General features: G+C 51.8%; 1 protein-coding gene across 1 annotated transcript in view; it reads right to left on the reverse strand.

Annotated features, from left to right (window-relative positions):
* Window positions 1-20,610, reverse strand: part of LINGO1 (leucine rich repeat and Ig domain containing 1) — a 141,725-nt gene that overhangs the window by 49,577 nt on the left and 71,538 nt on the right. Inside the window, exons 3-4 of the mRNA XM_031055874.1 lie at window positions 13,631-13,767; window positions 8,940-9,025 (exon numbers count right to left, since the gene is read on the reverse strand). The gene's annotated coding sequence lies outside the window, so the exon portion shown is untranslated. The remainder of the gene's footprint in view (window positions 1-8,939; window positions 9,026-13,630; window positions 13,768-20,610) is intronic.

Consider the following 20,610-nt stretch of genomic DNA (forward strand, 5'->3'; position numbering starts at 1 on the left):
CTCACTGTGGCGGGGCAGCCGCAGTGCCCACTGCAGCAGCCATGCATTAGTGGCTGCAGTCAGGGATATGCAGTGCCCACTGTAGCAGCATGCATTGGCTCACTGCAGCCAGGTAGACGCAGTGCCCAACACAGCAGCCATGCATTGGCTCACTGCAGTCAGGGAGATGCAGTGCCCACTGTAGCAGCCATGCATTAGTGGCTGCAGTCAGAGACATGCTGTGCCCACGCATCAGCTCACTGTGGTCAGGGACATGCAGCTGCCATGCATCAGCTCACTGTGGTCAGGGACATGCAGCTGCCATGCATCAGCTCACTGCGGTCAGGGACATGCAGCACCCATGCAGCTGCCATGCATCAGCTCACTGCGGTCAGCCCCGACACTGCACCCCGTAGCTGTGGCGCTGTATTTTGACTGCAGCAGACCAGCAGGGCAATGCAAACGGATCCCTTTATATAAGCTCCCTGCACGCGCTCTAACAGCTCCTGACATCTTTGCCCACTGCGTTCTCCTGGCCGAGCAGGGAGGGGAGGGCAAACTGCTCCCAGCACTGCATTCATCCACTGGGCTGACACCCCACGGGCACACAGGCACAGTGGGCCTTGCTCAGGAAGGGGACAAGAAGGATCTGGTGCCAAAGAGTGCAGGCATGGATGCCATGGGGCTCCCAGCACAAAGGTGTGTCCTGAGGCACCTCCTGGAAGCAGGTCCAGCTGAAACTCAAGCTCATCCACCTGGATAATACCAGGCACAGGCAGCTCCAGCAAGACTTGGTGCGTTCAGTACATAACAGGGCCGGGGCTGCTGCAAGTTTGGATGCAAGGAGGTCACAAATGGGGTGCTGTGTAGGATCCACAGTGCCTGGGGAAAAGTCTGAGTGAGGAGGAAGAGGCAGGAGGAATGGATGAGGACAATTAGCTGTGGTAAAAGCCAAGGCTGTGAAAGCCCATTACCATTAGAGTAATTATTGCAATTATTATATTTTCATATTTTTGACAATTCAGTAAGAATTAGCTTAACAGAAGAAAACATTTTCTGCTAAGTGCTGGTGAATCTAAAACAGGGAAATAAAATGATGTTTCACTTTACATCTGGACATTTCCAAGGATTTACCCAGCTCTCTAAAATAAAAGTCAAAGAACTTCCCAACTAAAGTTTTCTTATGAAAGGAAAGTAGCAATCAATTCATAGAGAAAATAGCACAATGAAATCCCAGGATATAATCCTTTTTCTGCTTTTCTGCCCCAAACAAACAATTCAGCAAAACAAAAGCAGGTCTCTGGGGACATGGTTCAGCCATGGGCTTGGCAGTGGTGGGTTAGTGGTCAGACTCAATGATCTTAAGAGGTATTTTCCAGCCTAAACAATTCTGTGATATCTTGTCCTGATCTACTGAGACAGGCTTGTGTCACCAGAGCTACTGATGGCTTTGGCACGTGGGTGCAGCTGGGGCACGCCCCTCCTTCCCCATCCACCCAGAGAACCAGCACAGACAATAAACACCCATAATGAAATGGCTTTAAAGAACAAAGTGTATAGAAGGACAAAGCTGGAATGAATTAAAAAGAAGTATATAAAAATAAAAAAGAGCATTGCAATTAACTAAACTGCTAAATTAATAAAAAGGTATTAAATAAAATTTCCTGAATGTCAAGTTGACACAGTTTTTTACATTCAGGCAAGGAAATGAGTCCCTTGAGCAAATCTCCCTGCTCCAAGGCTGGGCATTAAAGGCTTTCTGGTGGATGTTGCTGGCTGAGGTGCCTTTGATCTGGGCTGCTGGATGCAGCTCACATCTTCCAGCCAGCGTAGCCCTGAACACAACCCCTCCTCCCACCCCAGCCGAGGACAGCACTGCAGGGCTGGCCAGAGCCAGGGCTCCACGGGAACAGGGCAGCTGAGCCTCTCCCGTGCCATCCAAATGCCCCCAGCGGGTCTCTCCGCCAGGGTGCCTTCACATCCCTGTTTGCCAGCTCTCCTCCAAGCAGGGCAGAGCAGCAGGGCTGCTCCTGCCACACCTCCACCTTCCCCTCTCCCGCACGCACCAGCAGCAATTTTCCCTCTCTGGGGAAAGCAGCTTTCTTTAGCAGCATGTTGCCTGTCAAAGGCTCTTCCCTCGGTGCCTCCTGAAGCCAGTGAAACCTTTCTTTTTGGGAACGAGGGGAATGCTCCCTCCTGTGGCAAGCACAGCGGCAGCCCCGCTCCCTGGCGTGAGGAGCCCCAAAGGGGCCTGGCTCCTTCGCTCCCCGGACCTACAGAACAAACATCCAGCTGCTCAGGAGCACCACGCAGGGGTGGTTATTATCTGGGGACATTATTTGCTGCCTGCAAGGTCATTCAAGAGAGATAACTGTGGACCCCGAGATGTACAGATGTATGTATATCCATAATTCTTGTGTGCTTTGTGGATAATAATAAATATATAACGCAGGAACTTAACCAGTGAGGTACCAACAAAGACATCAAACGAAGCAATTTGTCTCAGCCAATTGCCTGAGCTGCCTCCGATGTTGCTGTCTGCCACCGACAATGAGAGGCTCTTAAGTGTCCTGGAATTGCACTGCGAGCTCCCCAAAGCTCTCAGTGCTGCCCGCCCGCCTTCCCCTCCCTCCAGCTCCTTCCTGTGTTTCTCCAGCAAAACACTTTCTTACGCAAATAAACATGCAGGGAGGCACAAAAGGCATTTTGTCTAGGATTTCAACACTGCCACGTATTTCTCATTCAAATATTCAGCTGTATCCTTCAGAGATCAAAAGCACAGCACTGAAACGAGGCGAAGCACGAACATCCCAAGCCAATAGCTCGAGCTTCCCTTTCATTCCTGTTCTGACTGAGGAAGCAGATGAGAATTCCATCACTGTGGTGGCTCCCAGGTGTCACAGGCTCAGGACTCCTGGGCACACAGGTACAGCTCTCACAGCACCCATCTCTGCACAGAGCTGCCAGTGATTAAATTAATGGCCATTAAAGCCTTCATGAGCACTGCCTGTACAACCAGCAGGTGACCTATGTGCTGTGAGGTCTCTAGGGAGGTGCAAGCTGGGGCTGGCACAGCCTGGACCAGCTGGAGAAAGCTCACTGCTCCCAGATCCCTGGAGTGGGGTCTGGCCCAGGGAAGGGTGGCCCCGTGCTGCACCAGCACCCAGGGAAGGCACAACTCACTGCACAGCATCCTGCAGCACAGCCAGCACTGAGGCATCCCTGCCACCTTCACACAGGGGAGCTATAAAGGGAAGAATGGATAAAGTAGTGTAATTCTGACCCAAAACACACCCACAAGCCCCTCCTGCACCCCTACCTTTCAGCCAGAGACTGTACACACCTGTACTGCACCACAGGGTCACGTTTATGAACAGGGACCAGCTTCCCTGCACAGCCAGCTCCATGACTGCAGCCCATCTCCCATCCCAAAGAGCCTTTCCCCATGGGAACACCTTGGGGCAGCAGGGCTGAGCCCCAGCAGTTGCCCACTGCTCTCCCCACCTCGGTGAGGACAGTGCTGAGCAGGAGCCATGGGCTTGGGCATGTTTACTGTGTAATATATGAACTCATACCAGTTTTATAAGCCCCTCCTGGCTCAAATCACATTGTAATTCTGAACAGTCTTAAACTCATTTAAATCCTAATAAAAGCACCACCCTGCATCTGCATTCGCTGCTTGCAGGTCCCTGCGGCTGCCCTGACAGCAGCTCCTGTGGAATTGGGAATGCTGGATGCCATCCCTCACAGGAGGGGTCAGGATGCACACTGAACAGGACAATTAAAAACACAGTTGCAAGAAATGGACCTCCACACTGACCCAGGATGATTGGCAGAGCAGTTGTGTGTCAATGCTTCCACAGTAACACGGGAGAGCAGCAGCATGGAAACCTCAGAGTCCCACCTCCTCTGGAATCCCAGAGGAGATCCAGGCCAGCTCTGTGCACACACAGGCACAAGGCACCCACAGACTGCACCACAAGTGGGTTTAAAGGAGAACAGGGAGTAACTAATGAAGCACCAGGAAACAAACAAGGCTGCAGGTGCTGTGGGAAGTGTGTGCATGAGCCACACAGGTGCCCTGGGGCAGGTGGGACAGGGCCAGCAGGAATGTGCCCTGGTTCCCCACATATCCCAGGGTGCTGGAGACACAGGGGGGGTTGCTGGTACAGTCTGGGGAGGGCTCTGGGGTTGCATCTCAGCAGATCCTCCACCTGGAGCACATTCTCCACCCGGAGCACATCCTCCACCCCAGCACCACTGGCTCCAAGTGCCAGTCTTGCCCTTCCCTCCCAGCACAGCCCAGCTGTGCCAGAGGATGCAGCAGGGGGCTGGCTGATGGCAGCCCCACGAGGCCCAGCTCACACAGCTCTCTCACCCCACCACAGGCACAGCAGTGCTGACTCAGGCCCTGCCCATTGTGTCCCTTCCCCAGGGCTGCTACCCCACTGTTCCCTGCTCCACAGCCTCTCACCTGCCCTCCAGGTTCAGCCCTGCTCCATTCCCATCCCTCCACCCCAGTGCAGTGCACTGGCACTTGTCCAGTGCTTTATGCGAGCCTGGTTTTGGCAGTGACATTAACAGGCTCCCCTGAAACAGTGAGATTATGAGCTATACCCATGCAGCTACAGAAATACTAATTATTAGTAACTGTATGAGATAAATGGAAATATCAATGATGAAAGTCAATATTATTGCCTCCTTTGTTCCTGTTTGTTTTATTTGTAGATGAAAGGACCACTCAGGCCGTCTCCCCAGGATGTGGCCGGGAGCTGGAACAGCTCCTCTTGGCAAGTCCTCCAGAGCTGTGCTCTGATAAGAAATCACACTGCACACATGCTTGCAAAGGGCTCTCTAAATCAGCAGCCCTCAAAAGCAGCCATTGTCTTTGATTGATTCATAAAACTGGAGCTGCTTCCATTCCCTGCTCCACAGCCAGGCAAGGGAGGATTCAAGGAAGGGAGAAGGTGGAGTGTGGGTGGCAGTGATTAATTGTGGAACATGGCACGGCACTGGGAACACTCCATGGCTTGGCTAGTTTTGATGTTCACGCCTTCATCCTCCTCACTTGGTGGTTTAGGCACCGAGATGGGAACCAAGGACCCCTCCCAGGCTCTGAGAGAGATTTTCAGGCAAGTCCCAGGGCCCTGCTGTGGCCGGGTGAGCACTTACAACATCAACATTGCCTTAATCAGCAAGTCTGCTCCCTCTGCATGTTCTGAGTCAGAGCTGCTGATTTTGGTGACAAGTGACTTTTTTTTTTTTTAAGCCCTATTAGCCTTGCAGAGCTAACAGAGCTAAGAGCAAGTGAATGGGATACTAATTTTGGATCACACCTCCCAGCACTGGGAGAGCACTTCCTAGAGCAGCCTGTCTCCACAGGCAAGCCACGTGCTCCCCACAGCCATGGGGGGCAGGACACAGCCTGGAGGGAGCCATGGGGTGCACCAGGGCATTGTTCTTGTTCCTAATATACCCTAATATGTCACTAAACTGCCTCCATTCCCTTCCAAGCCCCGAGTCCATCACCAGCAAATATCCACAGGAACAAAGCAGCCCTCTTGACTCCCAACTCACCATCTCCAAGGTCAATGCAGTGATCACCTCCCTGCAGTGAATACAAACCATCCCAGCCCCTCAGTGCCAACCAGGACAAACACTCCTGCTGCCTCTCTCCATGTGCAGTGAGATCAGGAGAAGCGGAAGCCTTGCAGGAGTAATTAGAACAGTCTTTAAAAAGCAGTCAGGCTATCCTAAATATTTCATGGAAGGTAATTTTATTTTTTTTAAAAGCTGCTTTAAAACCCCTCCTTGCCCCTTGGAGCACGTCAGGGTGCAATTAAGCAGAAAGTATCAAGGCATAAACCCAAAGAAACAAACTGCCATGCACACCCACCTCCACTCTCACTTCTTCCCCGTGGTTAACATTGATGTGACATCCCAAAGCTGTGTGTGCACACGATATCATCTCCCAGCCCAAGACAAGGGAGAGCTGCCTCAACTGCTGGAAAACCTCAGAAGCCTCCCAGAGTCACAAACACAGTGCCCAGATTCCTGCCACAAAGAGTCCCTGATGGTCCCCACCAAACCCTGAGCATCAGACACTCTGTAAGATCCCACCCGTGGGCTCTGCAGAGCTGCTGGACATCCAGCAAATGGTGACAGCAACAGCAAATTTGTTGATGGTGACATCCAGCAAATGCACTCATAGTGCTACCCTTGGGCAGGGCTCTCTGCCTGGCTTGGTAGATTTTTGCAGAATTAGTAATTATTTTTAATTAATTAATGAATTATTTTTAACAACAGAAAAATCTCTTAATAGCTTTGTCAGCCCTCAGAAGGAAATGTTTGAGGAGAAATCTGTTTTAATCCAGGTGGGAACCAGGTAAGGTACAGAACAGAAATGTAGGGTTCCCTTGGCCCTACTGGGGAGAAGAAGCCAACCTTCCAGGAGACCACAGACACCTCTCCCTGTGTGACACTCCTTCCTCCAGCCCAGTTCTCTCTCTCAGCTCTCCCAGTCCCACTGTTTAACCACAGCATTTGGGGCAGCTGAAGACAAGAGTGGTCCTGGTGTCCCCACTGTCCCTGGGGACAGCCCCAACATTGCTGCCACTCCTACATGTGCCCCCAGCTCGTGGGGCTTTCGATGTAACCTTGGCACCAAAACTTGCTTTTCAATAGTGGGAATCCAAAACATTCCACAGGGGCTTGGTGGAAATCCTGCTGCAAGTCCATGGCCACATCACCAGAGCTAGAGAGGACATGGGGTTTTTTTTGGGAGCATTTATGACACATGCAGTCAGAGAGGAAGAGAAACATCCCTCAGAAACCACAGCAGTTCAAAGATCTACTCAGTTAGAACACTAAAAATTCATGCATTAAAAACCCACTCAGGCTCAGAACTAAATAAAGCCTCTGACCACATCATCCAGCCCAAGGTTTGCAGGCTCCTCCAGGAGAAAGCTTCTGTGCCTGCTGGATGCTCAGGCTGAGATCCCTGCTCCCAGCACCACATCCTGCTTCCCTCCAGGCTTCTGGGCAGGGCAAGGGTCTGTGGGGTGTTTGGGACCCCAGCTGTGCCTGGCTGCCCCCTTCTTGCACTGCTTGGTGGACAGAGCAGCCTGAGAAACTCACCACACACCCATGTCCCTCATTATCCCAAATTCCCTAGGAAATAACTTTTCTCCTTTTCGCAAAGGAAAAAGCAGAAGGAAAACCAAACCCACCTCATTTTCTATATACTGTTCTTAGGAAAAACCTTCAGTTTTTGCAAAGAGCACTCTGAAAGAAAACACCCAAATCCAAACACGGAGCAGATGGTTCTTGGTGCTTACATTTTCAGGAGGACTTTAACCAGCAGGATCATTTCCCAGCAGAATTTTGTTTTAAGAGACAATCACTAAAAATAAATGCACTTCAGAGCTTGCTGTTGAAAAGGTATTTTCACAGAAAACTGCTATTTCCATGGTCCCTGTAGCTGCTCTGTCAGCCCTGACACAGTGGGAGCTCCTCCTTGGAGCATCTTTCACACACAGCTTCTCCCAGGGTCCAATGCACACAGAGCACCTGTGGGAGCAGGGAGGGACGTCTGGGCTCATTCCTGATTACCATAAAACAGGAAACAGCAACAACAAGCTACAAACACCTCCCTGCAAAGCTGGAAATGCCTTCCACGGGCTCCTCTCACACAGGAATGTGAGGCAAGGTAAGGACAGGTCCCTTTTTTGCATGCACCAGGTTGAGCCTATGCAGCCTGCTCTTTGCTTTGAGCAAAGAGCAACATAAGGGAGAAATGACATATCTGAGTGTGAGAGAGTTCTGCTTCACTGTTCTGATTCTCTTTTTCCTGAACCAGGCATGGAGCATCACCCCTGGGAACCCCCAGTGAGCCCCTGTGCTCTGCCCAGGTAGGAGTGCCCCTCCCAGTGCCACCACTCCTGTTGAACAGAAATCCCAGCACACTCCTCCATCTCCTACTACCTTGGACAACATCCAGTTTCAACAAACCCTCCCCCAGCTGTGGCAGATGAAAGATGCTTGAATCATCCTAATTTTTTTTTTTCATTAGGAAACCAAACTCTGCTCTTCACCGAGAGATCCTTTTTATTCTCTCTCGAGGACTGACATGCTGGGAAATTGCCTCAGCCCAGTCAGCTCTGATGTTTGCTGTCTCACGCATCTCCTGAATCAGGCTGACAGCTCCCAGAGCCAGCTGAGGATGGGGATGTGCAGAACAAGCCCAAAGCTGCTCCTGCCTCTTTTAACTGTCCCGGCAAGAGTGCGGGGAGGAGCTGAGCCGGGCAAGGAGAACAGAGGCGCTGCTTTTGGAGGACCCTCTCGCCCGCCCTCTCCTGGAAGATAAAACTGCTCCTGCCCGGCATTCCCGAGCTGTCCACCTGAATCACTCCACGTGGGCAGCGTTTGTCCCTCCCTGATGTAACACGAGCTGGAGCAAACCCACACAATCCCTTTACAAAGCCCTTTCTCAAAAGCACCACCATCCAAATACTCGTTTTAGAGGCCTCTTCCCCTGGTAAAACACTCCCCTGAGCAGGCACGATGGACTGACTGAACACCTCCCACCTGCCCCAGATCCCAGCCGGAAGCCATCCCCACCAGCAGGGATGGGAGACAGGCATCCACAGCTGGCTCACCCCACCAGGAGGGATGTGTGACAGGCACCCAGCTGCCTCACCCCACCAGCAGGGATGGGAGACAGGCATCCACAGCTGCCTCACCCCACCAGGAGGGATGTGTGACAGGCACCCAGCTGCCTCACCCCACCAGCAGGGATGGGAGACAGGCATCCACAGCTGCCTCACCCCACCAGCAGGGATGGGAAGCCACCCCAGACTAAGGGGGAAGGAAAACACATTTTTACCACAATTTTGGCAATGGAAACCAGTCCAGCCCTGGACTCAGCACAACAAATGCACGTGAGCATCACATGCACCTACCTGGGTCAGATGAAGGCAGGATGCTGGGGGATCAGATGCCAGGTGTGCACTGGGCTTTGGCCTCTCCTGTGCTTTCCACTCATGCACTGTGAGCAAAAAGGAAACCAAAATTAGGGCTTTAAACCTGGCATTTGAGAGGCGAGCAGGAGAGAAATTAAAAAGCTGTGAATGCTTTTCCCTCTCAAAACTGAGCTTAGGGAAGCTCAATCTTCATCCAAGCTGATATTTAAAAGTTATAAATCAGGCTGTAACAGACAGAAAAACACAACTACCGAAATTTAGTGGCCCTGCTGGAAGGCCCAAAATGAACTGCTTAAGAGAGCCATTTTCCCACGGAAACAGAGCAGGTCTGTACTTAGTAGAGCATTGATCTGCTGACAGCTACCAGGACAGATTTGGGCCAGAGCACTTGGGAATCATTTGCAGTGATCTCTGAAGAAGCACATGCATGCAAAACCCCTTGGAAAAACACTGTTGTAAGGCACTGCTGCAGCTGATTACAAGTCTAGATGTCACTCACTGGTCAGCACAGGCTTACACTTCCCTTCCAAAAGTCTCCCCACAGCAGCTCAGTCCCCGGCTGCATCCCTGTATCCCAGCCAAATGCTTCACAGAGCACAGGAACTGCAAAACATCACCAAAGAGCCGAGCTGCAAAAGGCTCTCACAGCTCAGGACCCCAGCAATGAGGCTCAAACTGGGGACACTGCACCCACAGACCCAGGGGGCCTGAGGGCTCTCCCACAGATGTGCTGGGATTTGGAGATGCTGTGTTACATCACTGCCACAAGTCCTGGGGAAAACAGGCTGGGCCCTGAGAGATGCCAGGAGCTCGGTCCAGCTGAGGGGTGCACAGGCTGGCAGCATTGGGGTGCCCCAGTTTACCCAGCCTGGGGCTCCCTCCCACTGCCACCACAGCTGGGATGTGCTGGAGGTAGAAGAGCTCAGCTGCAGCCCTCCTGCAGGTGGGGGAAGAAGTGCCCCACATTCACCCTCTCCCAGCACAATTTTTGCTGTTTCAGGAGATGAGGTCAAAGCAGGGGGATGTATTCCTCCTTTCTTGCCATAAAAAGCCATTTCTCTGAGTCGGGCCCTGAGAGATGCCAGGAGCTCGGTCCAGCGGAGGGGTGCACAGGCTGGCAAGCATTGGGGTGCCCCAGTTTACCCAGCCTGGGGCTCCCTCCCACTGCCACCACAGCTGGGATGTGCTGGAGGTAGAAGAGCTCAGCTGCAGCCCTCCTGCAGGTGGGGGAAGAAGTGCCCCACATTCACCCTCTCCCAGCACAATTTTTGCTGTTTCAGGAGATGAGGTCAAAGCAGGGGGATGTATTCCTCCTTTCTTGCCATAAAAAGCCATTTCTCTGAGTCCTGGGCCACTCCACAGACAGGGGGCACAGAGGAGCCTCCAGGAGGTGTGAGCACTGCTGGAGGGGCTCCAGTCCCACACGGGACTCTGTCTGTCCTCCCAGCACAGGGACACAGTGCTGGGCTGGCCAGGAGCCTCTCCCTTGCCCACCAGCTCTCCTGGAGCAGTTATCACCCCCAAGATAATCCAGGAAAAGCTAAAGCATCGACTTCCAGAGGTGTTGAGCGCTCTTGGCTCTCACTGGCTTCAAACCCAGGTGCTGGTGCCCCAGCCCTTGGCTGATTCTCACCATCAGAGCCCCCAGAGCAGCAGAGAACGTGGCAGACAGGTGGGCAGGGAGGGCACAGGTGAGGGGGAGGCAGAGCTTGCTCACCTGCCCAGCCCCTTCTGTGCACAGCTCCTGCACAGACAGCATGTGTGACACCAATTAATGGTGCCTTGGTTTTTTGGGTGTTATTTCTGTCTACTCCTCCTTAGGATCTCATACATAAGCAGATCTTACAAAAAATCCCCAATGCTACCAAAAAAAGTCCATCTGTGTCAAAACTGGGAGCACAAATGCCTCTACTTTAGGGGAACAGAACCTGCCCAATCATGCTTCAAAGGACATCTGAGGTCCTAACACTGCTCAGGATCCTGCAGAAGGCATTGGAAAAACGGGAAATTACTTATTTGGTTTATTTTTTGCTTTCACACATCACTTATTTTAAAAGACTAAAAACATGTTTATGAGTTTAACATATTTAAATGGATCAAAATCTGTTCAGCAAGGATGGAAAACAACTCTCCCACCCCAAACTTCTTGTGGGCTGGGACCTGCTTTTCAATCTTCCACCCACAGCAAATATTTCAGATCCAATTTTAAACTGAAAGGCTGGGGACAGATTGGGGAGAGGACCCGTGTGGGGAACTGTGCCACTGCTCTCCTCATCACCACCCCGAGCACCCCTCACCTAAAGTCACTCAGGGACACCTGGGCAAGGGATCAGCTGGGAACAGGGGACAATAGAGGCATCTGTGTGGGGAGAGCATCCAGAGAAGATAAAATGAGAAGCTTTCCCCTTCCTTCCTCCTCCTCCTCCATCAGCTGCTTTCCACAAGGAGGATCAATGCAGCCCACTGTAACTGCACCGTTGTTCCATTTTTAATTAATGAGAGAAAAAACTAATCATTGAATTAAACTTCTCATTACTCCAGCTGAATACCCTCTAAGTAAATTTAATTACTGTACCAATTGGGTTTCTCCCTGCTTGTTTCATTAGCTACTGATAAAGATGGAGGGAAGGGGGGAAAAGAGGGAGAAATGAAAACAGAGAAGGAGAATGGAAGGTGGGAACAGTAAATGCAAACCCAGAGGGACACAATTCCAGAGGCTTCCAGTAAGGGCCTGGGGAAAGACTGTCCCAAACAGGGTGGAGGGATTCCCTCTGGGATAAACCCACAGGGACAAGGTCCTGCCACCCTCTCCAGCACTGCCACTCACACCCTGGGGTCACAGCCACCTGCAAAACAGCCAACAGAGGCTTGGGCACAACCAGCTTCCCTCCAAACAAGGGCAGACACGGATTTCAGACCTGCAGCAACCATGATCCCTTCTGATCTCACCTACCTCTGAACAGCCAGGTTTTTTCCTCTGCAACAAAGGCAGCAACCCCCCAGCACTTCAGCAGGGAGCCAGTGCTGACAGAAGCACGGGAGCACGTGTGAGCAGATCCTGAACACCTGCTGTCCCACCATGCTCCCAAACACCTGCCTGCAATGTTTGAGCCTTCCTGCTGGAGTGGGAGTCCTGCACAGCCAGGCTGTGGGCAGCCAGGATGTGCCAGCAGCACACTCCTCCCAGGAAACCAGCCCAGGAAGCCTTCCTGCAGCCCCTTGTGTTGCTGCACACATTTTGTTTATGGCATGACTTTGGGGTTTTCCTATTCTCCTTCTATAGTTCAGCCTCCACTGCTCCTTCCTGACCCAGGGCATGAGCCAGCACAGCCCCATCCAAGGAATCCAGCAGCCCCCACCAAGCACAGCCCCCTTCCAGCACTTTCCTCCACATCCAGAGTTCTGTGTGGCTGGGAAGGGTCACATTTGGGGTAGACTGGGGTGGAGAGGGTGAGGAAAATGAAAAGCACAGCTGTTTGCTCCAGCTGGGTAGTTTCAGCTGAGCTGGGTGGTGGAAGTGCTACCCAGGTGCCAGCCATGATGGGATTTGGGATATGGGTCAGATCACCTCCTCCCTGCCATCAGGGGGCTGAGAGGAGCCCAAGCAGCCCCACAGGGGCTTGATCTCCCCCCCAGTCCCTTCCTGCTCTCCTCCATCCCCAGAGTGATTTCTCCTGTTCAAAGAGAGCTACAAAAAGGTTCTGGGCAGACCAGAAGGTCCCTTCTGCTTGCCATGTATGTCCCCAAAGTGGGCTTCCCCAAAGAGCAGATGGGAAAGCAGGTAACAGGCACACTCGGCTCTGCAGGGAGGGAATGGCACTGGGTGAGACCTGCCTCTCACCTCTGGCACCGAGCACAGCTCTGGACACTGGGGCCACCCCCAGAGCCTGGGAGGGGCTGGCTCCAGGTGGGCTCAGCACAGCACACTCTCCTCTCCAGCACGAGCTTTCTGCTGTAGCTAAAATTGGCTCCCACAGGCTTCTGCCATCACCAAAGTCATTGGTACAGCATGTTCTGCCACCACAGGCTCTTCCCAAGCTCCCACTCACAAACCCCCAGCGCTGCCTGCCATGGGCCCACAGCTCCCACTCCCTCACACGCTTCTCTTTTGTCCTGGTGATTAAACAGAGAAAAGAAAGTCATTCAGGATGACCAAAGTAATTTTTTTTTCTTTGCCAAATTTTAAAGCTGCAGTAATAATTTGGGGCTGAATGAAACATTTTGTTTGGGCTGAAGTGAAGCTTTCATTTTGTTTGTAGGTGGCTTCCCCTCCACCCTGGGAAAAAAAAAACCCCTAGAAAAAAATCAAAATGAAATGTCATCTTGAAACAGATGGCTGAAAGGTTTCATTTTGAAAATGTCAAAATCAAACTTTTCAGTGTTTCACTTTTTTTTTTTTCCCCAGCCAAAGCCACTTGCTAAATACAACCTGAATTCGTGAGCTGAGTCTGTTGACTGAAACCTGAATTTTTTTGGTGCATAAGCTGTTCCCTCAGAGCATTTTTCTGCAGGCTGGCACAGGTGCCCTGCTCTGTGACCCCGCTGCAGCCGAGATGCACACGGAGTCCGCAGGAACAGGGCCCTGGAGCAGGTCCTTCTGCAGGGGGGTGTCCTGGGAAAGCACAGCCAGAGGCAGGACTCACAAAGGGAAGCCAGAGGCCAGCACTCACCGTGGCAGCAGCTCTCTGCAGCTCCTCTGGGGGGGCAGAGCCGGGCGCTGCGGCCCCGGGGGACAGGGGGGTCCTGCCCGTCTCATGGGACCCAGCACGGAGCAGGGGGCACCTGGCTCAGCCCCAGACACACAGCCCTGCAAGACAGGAGGAAGGGACAGCGTCAGTGATACCTTGGGGTTCTTCTGTTCTGTTCTGGTGTGCAGCTTGAGCTTTACATTTAGTGTTACTGGGATCTTTTCACAGGGCGCTGGAGACAAAACAATCCTGTTCCAGCTGGAGACTCAAGGACTGGAGACTCTTCAAACTTCAGGCCCAAAGCATAAACAGTGTGAAAAGAGGAGGGTGGGCAAGCAAGCAAGGAGGATGAAACTTCATCATTTGAAGCTGTTAATTGGACAGTTAACTCCTATATGCAAATGGACTAAAATTTATAAAAATGTGAGATCTCATGACCAAGCCCTCCTTTGCTTCCATCTTGGAGCCATCTGGGCACTGCCAGGGAGTGCCCTTTGCGGGCACTTCAATAAATCTCCACTTTATTCCCCTTAACTCCATCCAGCCTCTGCTCCAGCTCCTTAAGGCATCAGCAGCAGTGCCCAAGGATCTGCCCTCTCCAGCAGGGACTGCTCACTCCCACCCCTGGCCACTGCTCCCTGCTCTCAAAAAAACCACCCCAAAGCTTTAATCCAACACAAAATCAGTTATAAAAATCTTGTTTATGCTCCACAAGAAGTTGGATAAGGAAACCACATGCCACAAAACCCTATAAAAGCAGGAGTAGACACCTAAATCCAAACTCCACCAGAGCTCAGGTTAGAAACTTGTAGGTTCATTTCCTTTTCCCTTTCACCTCTGGTTCAGCTCAGGAGCAGCAGCAGAGGTGCAGCAGGACCATCACCCTTCCAGCACGATCACAAACCACAAAATACCAAGGCTGGTGTTGGAAAACCTGTTTGTAGGAGATCACCAGCCTGATAGCTCCCTGAAAGAGGATTAGATGGAGCTTAGACTAAGCATCTCAGCAGTATCAACCCATAAGAAGATGCTCAGCTGCTGCCACTGCTAAGGTAACATGGAGATGGATTTATCCACTGAGAGGGAAAATCTTCCTTCTGAGAGCCTCTCTCATCCCAGAGAGGGCAATTTGCCGGGTCCTTGGCTCCATGGCCACAGGGGCAGGGCAGGCAGGAGCCTGCTGGATGGACTCACATGGAACAAGAGGCAGACTGGCTCCAAACTCAAGCCTCCTCCCAAGTTCAGGGGGTGGCAATCAGAAATTAAGCCCATCTGTTCCTAAAACATTGCACCAGTGGAGAGGTAAGAGGTAAGGAGGCCGAGAATCTGAGCTCCAAAGAAACTAAAAACAGAGAGACAGAGCTGCCTCTGAGGGGAGGGATGCTGCCTCGGGCTCACCACTGCAATGAGTTTGGAGATCTCAATTAAATCTCTCGAGCAAGGGAGGTGCTGCCAGCACCATGTGTGTCCCCTGCACCAGCCCACCTTGGTGAAGGGAGGGATGAGGCAGCTAAAGAGCCCCAAACCTCATGGAAAAACTACAGACAAGGGAAGAAGAGATTAGATATTAGGAAGGAATCCTCTCCTGTGAGGGTGGGGAGGCCCTGGCACAGGCTGCCCAGAGCAGCTCTGGCTGCCCCGAGCAGCTCTGGCTGCCCCATCCCTGAAGTGTCCAAGGCCAGCCTGCACAGGGCTTGGGGTGCCCTGGTCTAGTGGAAGGTGTCCCTGCCCATGATAGGGGGCTGTCCTTGAAGGTCCCTTCCCACCCAAAACACTCTGTGATTCTACGAAGGGAAACTGAGGCAGGCACCAGGGTACAAGGAGCGACCACAGCCAAACCCACCAGCAACAATTCTGGCCTGGAAAATTGGCTTTGTCACATGGAATGGTTTCACAAAGAGTATCAAGTGCTCCATCAGCATCAAAGCAGCCAGGTTTTATGTGTTTGAAAGGAAACATTGCTTTTTCCCCTCCCTCTGAGCCCACTTTTCATTTTAAGTCCCCTCATTTCTTTTCTACCCCAATCTAAACCAACTCTGCTGTCAAGTCCTTGCATTTCTGCCACGTTCACTCAAATAATTTCAAACCAAACCTCCACATTTTCCTCTTCTCCCTTGAAACAATGATGCTAAACCAGGAAACATTTTTTGCCCAGTTCCTGCTAAAAGCCAGGACAGCAGGGTGCTGGCTGGGAGCAGAGGCATGGGAAGTAGCAGCCAGGTGGGACTCGGAAGTGTTGCCTCCAAATCACCTCTTGGTTCCAGGATGTTCACAAAAGTAATTTAGTGCAGATCCTTTACCCCTGAGAGCTGGAAATAACAAGGGAGCAGAATTGGATCAGGCATGGGGAGACAGAAGGATATTTAACAACCAATCTCGACCACCACTCAGGTTACGCAGGGTCAAGGCAGCACAGGAGGCTGATTCCTCCAGCATCAAAACAGGGCAGGAGTACCTGGTCCCTCCTGCTTCAAGCAGTAAAAACTCATATTTAGCAAAGAGTATTTATGAGTATTGAGGGGAAAAAAAGCCCCACATACCACAGGGAATAACAAGGCTTTCTTGTGGCTGGTAGCTGAACTGAATAAATCTATCTACTGGGTATAAATCGGTTAAGCAAAAAATCCCTCTCAACTGGAATATTTTGCAAGAAAAATAGAAACAAAAAAAAAAAAACAGAAAGAGAACTCTGAACCCTCATTTCTCTCCTCAAGGTCAGAGCTGTTATCCTCTTTCATGAAGGAGAAAAAACCACCTTTCACCAGGAAGTTTAGCCAAAAGAATTGAAACCTTTAGGATGTGAGTGCATTACTGCCTGGACTGGCCTGCCCAGCTGGACTAGACTAAATCTCTCTATTTTACAGGGAGTTATCTTTCAAAAGCATGTGGTGGGGAGGCTGAGGCACCCAGGGTAAAGGAGGCAGCAGCCCCTGGGACTACAGCAGTCAAGGAGAGTGTGTCAGAGCTCAGGATCTAGAGCCTTTCTGGTTATTATGCAGAGGCTGTGCTAAGGTTGCTGCTTTAGTGCACTGCAGGCACTAAATTAAGGGGACATTTACAACCCACAATGCAGAAGCAGCTGCTGAAGGTGGCCATGGTGAGTGACTTCACCTCTGGGTGAAAGGCTCTTTGAGAGAAATCTCAGCCACAAGGAACTGAGATGGGAAGTGAGTCCCTCTATCCACCCAGTGCCCTGCCCAGCAATGCCAGCACATCTCTGGGCACCTGTGGCAAGTGGGGACCAGGAGCAGCCTGCTCTGCCCAGTGCCAGCCAGGGGTGAGACTGCCCTGCTTGGAGGGCATGCAAAGCCCACAAAACACTGAAGCTTGGCCCAATTAGCAGAGTTCTCATGCAACAAATGCACCATCACAACCACCAGGGCAGCACTCCAAGGGATTTGCTCCCCAAATAAACTCCCAGACCAATCCCTGCCCAGAGTGTGCATGGCACAGACCAACAAGGCAGAGCTGCCTACAGCATCAAGCAGTTTCTGGTGGCAAAACAAGTCCTGGTGCCTGCTCAGCCTTTTTAACTGCTCTTGATGGCCAAGCAGGCTGGGGCTGCCAAAAAGGGGGTGACACACGATGACAGCTCCTGTGGCTCCTCCTGGGAACAGTCAGCACTGCTCCTTCCCTCCTCCCACACCCATGACAAGCCCAGCTCACCAGGGCTTTCCACCCAGCACTGCTCCTTCCTCCTCCTCTGTGCTGGGCAGGAACAGCCAATTTCAGCCCAGGCCAAAACCCAGTGCGCTGGCACAGATGAGCCAGCCCTGCCCTGTGCTCCCCCTCTTCCATGGCCCTGTGGAAGTACCCAGCTTGTTTCCTGATGGAAGTCACCAGGAGCTTTTCCTTGCAGGTCCAGGGACGTCCTGTACTGAGCTCAGCCATGCAGGGAAGGGATGGCTCTTGGTGGGAGCTGGCACAGACCTGTTCCTGCCCAAGGCAGCACCTCCTGGAAGGGGCCAAGGGAAGGGAAAGCAGAGGAAGAGCAGAGATGATCTGACAGATATGAAAGAAAGATGAGGAGAAAAAGATTCACTGGGAATGGATCTCAAGGTCACAGCACACACCTTGGCTTCTGCTGAGGATTCCATGTGCTGCATTGGGAGCTCAGCTGTAGAGGGGCTGCAACTGGGGGCAGAGGGAGCAGCAGCACAGGGTGGGAGCACACCCCTGAACACAAGCAGGGCACTTCAGGGTGCTGGGTCCCAGGGAGACTGGCCATCCAGAAAGCACAACTGGCATCATGCTGACAACCCTGCAGCTCACAGATCCTTTTGAGAAAGTTAACTGAATTAATTTATACCTAAATCCCTCCAAACACTGGGGTTTCCTGCCTGTAGGGATTTACAGCCACTATAACCACTCCTGTTTGCTTGGAGGTGCCATGTGTTGGGGAGATTTGAACTTTCAGGCACCAGGACCAGCCCAGGCAGTGCCCATGAGCCTCTGTGCAATCAGGCAGTGACACCCCACACAGGCCCAGGCACTCTGGGAGCACCCCTCACTCAAAGGGATTACTCCAAACAGCCCAGCTAGGAACAGATGGGAGCCTCCTGGAGACCTCTGCTGCCTGCCAGCAGAGCCAAGACCTTGCAGCTCCCCTGTCTTTGGGAACCACGTGCCCAGAGCTGCTACACTTGACAAAGCAATCAGCCAGGGACAAGTTCTGGCTTCTGTTCCAGAGCAGGTCAGACCACAGTCATAAATCTGCTCCTCTGGCCTTTAAATGTGCAACAGGTAGAATTCAGAGGTCTTGAACTCCTCTGATAGATGAGTCCTGAGCCTGGAGGGCTGCCCAGAGCAAGGGATCCTGCCATCTCAACCCAAAGCCTCCAGGTGAGCACATCGCAGGGTGAGCATGCGATGAGCCACAGGGAAGCCAAAGTCACAGCCAAGGCCAGGGACAGGAATAGAATTGGCTCAGACTGAGCAAATGTAACTTTCCATCACTTTGCAATCAGCCATCCATCCTGGAGGCCAGCTGGCTGCCATGTCAGAGCACCTCCCATCCATTTCAACTGTCCTGAGAATGCCAATGCTACACAAGACTAGCTCAAGAAGATTTGGGAGAGTTATTATCGAAAGCCAGGTGGCTGGACCTGACCCAAATCTTAGGCAAGTGATTAGAATGATTGGCATTTTTTTGGAAAGCAAACTGCTGTGCTGTACCTGCCATCTATCTTCAGAAAACTATTAACTGCACAATCACCAAACCAAGCACACCTGTAAAGCTATGAAAGTGCCTGCAGACTGATGAGGCTCATCCTCACCTGCAGCTCTGGGACCAGCCACCCCTGTATGCCCCAAAAATGGGCTGCTTTGGGCAAGATGCTCTCCTTGGGCATCATGGTACCATGCCCAGACAGCTCTTGCTGCAGGATCAGGGATGGGATACTGAGTCATGGGGATGAGTGGGGAATTGCTGGACTGGGATGACTTTCACCCTGTGGGTGATGTGATGAGTCTATTCTGGCTGGGAACAGATTGTCACAAACCTGCCTTTGCTGAAGATCTGGAGTCAGGTCTCATCCAGGCCCCTCTGCTGCAATGGGACACTGCAGCACCACCAGCCAGCAAGTGTTGTTCTCCCCCTTTGACTACACGTGCCAAAAATAGTCTGTTTTCTCTCAGAGCCAAGGACACTAAAAGCAGCAACATTTCCAGGTGAGCAGAGCACAAGAGCAGCTACTGAATGACACCAAGCAGCTCCTCCCAGCCTCTGCCCAGGCACACATCCCCTGCTAGTGCTGTCCCCACTCCAGGGCAGGGTCAGGAGCAGGGAATGCTGATCCTAGGCTCACTGGAATGTCAGCCCAGCTTTCCTGCAGGCCAGGGCAGGGGGCTACCCATTCTGGTTCAACACCAGAACCCCAAACTCAGCTGTTTCAGGTTTGAAACCTGATCCCAACTCCAAAATTACAGATGAAGGGGATGAAGAGAACAAGCCCTATTCAAAGAATCAGAGCACATCCAGCACCCCACATCTATTGCTTCAGCTTGAACCACATTACCCAAAGGATGAGCAGCCCAGGATTTACAGACTGGGAACATTGTGTGAACTCAGGGTTATCTTGCATGTCCTTGTTCCTGGAGAGTCCACTACCCAGGAGCCCTTCAGAAACTCAGGGAGGTCACACAGGTTTATGTCCTGCTCATCCCCAGCCCATGCCAAATGCTCAGCTGGGGCACCAGCACAGGAGCTGCCAAACCTGCTGCACCAAGAGGTTGAACTGTGCTTAGATGGGGATCCCAAACAGGGTAAAATCTGCATTTAATACCTATTATCCTAACATCTCCCCATCTGTCCACATCCCTCACATGCCTGTAACTGCAGCGTGCCAGGGCTGCCTCATATCAATGGCACTTTAATTTCATCATTCCCAACTTATTTAGAGCAATTAGGAGGCAATGAGCACACGCCAGGGGCCAGGATGCACTTGAATAGCATCCAAGGGTTACCACAGTATCACAGGAGACTTTCAGATGGAATTATCAGCCTGAAAAAAAACTTAAATAAAAAGGAAGGCAGTCCCCAGAGGGAGGATGAGGTTCTTCTTGGTCCGACAGGTCCCTTTTTAATTTGAAATCAACTGACAATTATAAAGAAGTGATATTCCTCATTTAATTAGTGAAGAGACAGCCTCTCAGGTTGGAAGACAGAGATAGATGCTTTGCCTGGGCAACTGGCTGAAGAAAGGATCAGGGGAGCAAGGCTGGGATTCCTGCAAGGGCAATTGCCTAATCCCACTTCAGGCAAGCAGGTTTTGCTGTTGATTTTTCTGGGAGAAAAGGGGGAAAACCTGAGCCATTTTGGAAACTCTGGTTGGAAAGGCGAGGCAAAAAGTGAGCTGTTTCTCCCTAGTGATTTCTGCTGGGTGCTGGGAGCGACCCACAAAGCCAATGCCACCAAGCAAGCTACCAAAAAAAAGCCAGCCAGCCTGCAGCCTGGCTTCCCA

The sequence above is a fragment of the Geospiza fortis genome, unplaced genomic scaffold (genome assembly GCF_000277835.1).
Source record: "Geospiza fortis unplaced genomic scaffold, GeoFor_1.0 scaffold171, whole genome shotgun sequence".
Lineage (NCBI taxonomy): Eukaryota > Metazoa > Chordata > Aves > Passeriformes > Thraupidae > Geospiza > Geospiza fortis.